This window comes from Amborella trichopoda, chromosome 1 (genome assembly GCF_054954075.1).
Source record: "Amborella trichopoda isolate Santa Cruz 75 chromosome 1, AtrichopodaSantaCruz75HAP2 v2.0, whole genome shotgun sequence".
Classification (NCBI taxonomy): domain Eukaryota; kingdom Viridiplantae; phylum Streptophyta; class Magnoliopsida; order Amborellales; family Amborellaceae; genus Amborella; species Amborella trichopoda.
Genome location: NC_142336.1, coordinates 37,815,976 through 37,821,196, shown reverse-complemented (window position 1 = coordinate 37,821,196; position 5,221 = coordinate 37,815,976).

The following is a 5,221-nucleotide window of genomic DNA, read 5'->3' as shown; positions in this document are numbered from 1 at the left end:
AAACTTCAACCCATAGTCACAGTTGTCCAATAGTATTTCATTTGTCATTTTTGTGTTACTAATCAGAATGGTCTGAAATTTGGAGTATGTGTACATCTTAGTGAGGCGCACCTAATAAAAATGTGAAAACAATATTTTGTAAAATAAAAGTTGACCAAAATGAACATTGATTTCGCATATGCTCATCGTCGAAAATTTGGAGTGTGTGTTCATCAAAAATAGGAGAATCTAATAAAAATATAAAAACAATAATTCACTAAATATAAATTAAGCAAAATATTCCTGAAAATTTATGGGGGTATTTTGATCAATTTATATTTTACGGAATATGTTTTTCATATTTTTATTAAGTATGCTTCACTAAAATGTACATCCAAATTTCAGATCATTCTGATTTATAGTGAGACGGACCTAATAAAAATATGAAAACAATATTTTATGAAATAAAAATTGACCAAAATGAATAGTGATTTCGCCTATGCTCATCACCAGAAATTTGTAGTGCGTGTTCATCTAAAATAGGAGAATCTAATAAAAATATAAAAACAATAATTCATAAAATATAAATTGAGCAAAATATCTCTGAAAATTTATGGGGGTATTTTGGTCAATTTATATTTTACGAAATATATTTTTCATATTTTTATTAGGTGTGCTTCACTAAGATGTGCACACAATCCAAATTTCAGATCATTCTGATTTATAGAAAAATAATGAAAATTGAAAAATTACCAAACAATAGTGACCATGCGATGAACTTTGAACGCTGATGAGCATAGGCGAAATCATTGTATATATATATATATATATATATATATATATATATATATATAGGTTTATCTAAAGTTAACAACTCCTCAAAATACAAAGTTCCAAGTTAGAAGGGGTTGTGATGGGTGTATTTATCAAAACAATCAATATTATTTTATTAAAAAATTATTTAAATAAGTAACTTTACCATTAAACAATGGCAAATTTGAAATTTTCACAAAAGTATTTGAAAGTTAATGTCATGAAACTTTATTTGTAACGTGCCATTGTCCTTTAGCTAAAATTTCAATTTTATTCCTTATGGAGATAATAAAAATACACTTTGTCTTGTAGTAATATTTACAAATTTGCCCCATAAAGGTAACTTTTTTTAAAAATAGACAACAAAATTAATAAATCCACCATTCACAACTCTCTCTATTTAGAACCTTTGTAATTTGAAGGGTTGTGAAGTTTAAAATATCCATATATATATATATATATATATACAAAAGAAAAAATTAATTCGTAAAATATAAATTAATCAAAATGCCCTTAAAAATTATAAGGGTATTTTGGTCAATTTATATTTTATGGATTCTTTTTTCCATATTTTTATTAGATGCGCCTCACTAAGATGTACACAAGCTCCAATTTCAAGTAATTTGGATTTGTAGAAAAAAAATATTAAAATTGAAATACTACCAGACAACTGTAACCGTGCGATATAGTTTGGATGGTGATGAGGGTAGACGAAATCACTATCTATTTTCGATTATAGTCATTGGGAAGAGTTTTCCAAAAAATTGAGCCCAACGGCCCAGATTGAATAGGGCCGATTTGATGATCATGTATGCTCGATAGTGTTTGAATATTATTATTTTTTACAAATTCAAATCACTTATTTCAGGCATGTGTTCATAAAAAATAGGTGAATCTTTGAAAAATATCAAAAAAATATTTTACATGAAAAAAATGATCAAAATATCCCCATAAGGTTTTGGGGGTATTTTGTTCAATTTATTTTTTACAGATTATTTTTTTATATTTTTATTAGGTGCAGTTTGAAGAGAAGAATATATGCCCAAAATTTCAAATGATTTGGATTTGTAGAAAAAAAAATTAAAATTCAATCGCTATCGGACATCCGTGATGGTCATATCGGCTTAGATTCAATATAAGCTGTCGGGCTCATTTTTTCTTGTAAGCCCATTGGCTCACAGGATCATTTTCATATATATATATATATATATATATATATATATATATATGAAAATGAACAGTGATTTCGCCTATAGTTCATCCCACAGTCATAGTTATTCGGTAGTTTTTTAATTTTCATTTTTTTTTATAAATCAAAATGATATTAAATTTGAAGCGCCTATTCATCAAAAAATGGATAATCTAATAAAAATATAACAAAAAAAAAATTGTAAAATATAAATTGATCAAAATACCCCCAAAAATTTACGGGGTTATTTTAGTTATTTTTTTTTTTACAAATTATTTGTTTTATATTTTTATTATGTGCACACTCCAATTTTAAGATCATTTTGATTATTTTAAAAAACTAAATGAAAAATGAAACACTACTGGAGAACCGTAATCATGCGATAAACTTTGGATAGTGATGAGCATTGGCGAAATCACTGTTCATTTTCACCTATAAGCATTGGGAAGACTCTCCAAATTTCAGATCCTTCTGATTTATAAAAAAGAAATAAAAAATAAAACACTACCGGACAATCGTGACCGTGCAATAAACTTTGAACGGTGATGAGGATAGGCGAAATTACTGTTCATTTTCGCCTATAGACGTTTTGTAGTATCTTTTATATATATATATATATATATATATATATATCTAAAGGAAAAGTTTATATAGAGACGAGGCTCTAAACAATCAAATTAGCCTACCTCAAAACTTTCATTAGAAGAGGTTATTTTGATGTTCAAATATCTTCAAATTGATCATCTCGACATCAAGATGCATGGACATGAGAAAAAAATGGATTTCAAGTTTTGGAAATAGTGTATTTTTAAATGCTTTTTTGGACTGTCAATTTTCAAGATTTTCAAGTTTTCATAGATTTATCAATCTACATTATTTTTTAAGATTTAAACTTTATAAATAAATATAAAAATATATTTTAAGGCTATCACAAAGATTTTCAGTATTGAAACCACATTTCTTGACACTATTTGAAGGTAGGCTCTAATTTGATTGATTTGAGCCTAGGCTCTATACAAACCGCACCATATATATATATATATATATATATATATATATTGTGAAAAAATGACCAAAATACTCTTGAAACATTTCGGGGGTATTTTGGTCAATTTATTTCATGTAAAATATTTTTTTTGATATTTTTCATAAATTCACATATTTTTAATAAATACACATTCCAAATTTCTGATCATTCTGATCCATAGAAAATAAATAAAAAATAAAACACTACCGGACAATTGTGACCGTGTGATAAACTTTGGACGGTGATGAGAGTAGGCAAAATCACTGTTCATTTTCGCCTATAGGTGTTTTGTTGTATCTTCTATATATATATATATATATATATATATATATATATATGAGAGAGAGAGAGGGGCACATGTCTACATTTACTAAGGAAGTAGGGATGTTTAGTTTTTAGATGACTCAAACATCACCTTATTAATCAGGGTTAATACATTATTCGAGATGGAATTATCCCTCACTCCCAACGCATTTGTTAAACGGTGCGGTTTCTATAAGGTTGCAACATTAAACAATCCAATTAAGGCGGGCGCACCTCCAAATTTTATCATAACATATAATTTTGGTATAAAAGTTTTTTAGGATTATCTCCAAATCTATTTTCATGCCTAATTATAAAATTTTGAACTCCAAAAATGGTTAAAATCAAGTAGATATATAAACATATGAAAATCTTGAAAATTACGGTCTAGATAATATGACACAAAATCTTTTATATATATATATATATATATATATATATATATATATATATATTGTTGTTGAGATGATTAATTAGAGGATTTTTCAACATTAAGCAACCTTTTTTGATGGAGTTTTGAGGCGTATATGTAATTCTAAAAGTTGCAACCTTATATGAACTTTTTATCGAGGGAGGAGGTGGATAAAAGTCAAAGTTAGATTGTTTCTCTCTTAAATCTTAGTCCAACATAGAAGAACAGGTAAAAGCATGTTTGGAGCCAACGCCCATAAATAGGATGCAAGTTAAGGCTAATAATTTTTTGAATCGGATCCGGATCCACTCAAATTTGGATCTGAATATAAGATTTTGAATTGGTCATCTAAAAATATATATATATATATATATATATAGGGGAAAGCTTTCTATATTTCCCCTAAAGCATAAAACTTATATACTTCCCCTTAGCCAACCATCCAATCTGAATAAAAGGTGCCCTAATCACAATGTCACGTCTCTATACTATTTTATTTTTAATTTTTTCCTATAAAGTATTTTGACATCAAATTTTGGACGTCCAATCCTCTATTAAACTAGTCTTAGCAAAAAATGTAAAAACAACATTTTCAAAAAAATAAAATGATAAAAATATCCCTAAAAATTTTTAAGGGGTATTTTGGTCATTATATTTTATCGAAAAATTATTTTTAATATTTTTTATAGGTGTGACCCAATGTGGAGATGACATGTAACAATTTTCATATTCAATACAATTTATACAAAAAAACACTAAAAATAAAATACTTTGAGATGTCGAATCTAAGAACGATGAGTGACTCTCTTGATTAAATTTGGTTGGTTGGATGGAAGGAGAAGCATAGATCTTCTATGCTTAGAAACCTCTCTCTCTCTCTTTCTTTATATATATATATATATATATATATATATATATATATATATATATATATATATATATATATATATATATATAAAAGGAAAAAGCTAGGATTAACCCACTAGCTTATATGAACATATGAGCCCAACGGCTTAGATTGAATCTGGACCGATCTGACGATCACAGATGCCCGGTAGTGTTTGATTTTTTTTTTTTCTACAAATCTAAATCACTTGTAATTTTAGACGTGTGTTTATCAAAAATAAGTAAATCTTAGAAAAATATCAAAAAAATATTTTACATGAAATAAATTGATCAAAATACCCCTTAAAATTTTTGGGAGGTATTTTAGTTATTTTACTTTTTATAAATAATTTTTTATATTTTTATTAGGTGTGCCTTGATGAAAAGAACAAAAACCTAAAATTTTAAGTGATTTGAATTTGTAAGAAAAAATAAAATTTAAACACTATTAGATATCCGTGATCATCAGATAAATCCGGATTCAATATGACTCGTGATCATGAGCAAATAGACTAATCCCATTTTCTTTCTAAATAAAAAAAAAAAAAAAAGTAGGATTAGGGTGCGCATAACGCTTCAAACAACTCGTCACGATGAAAAGTCCATAAACAAA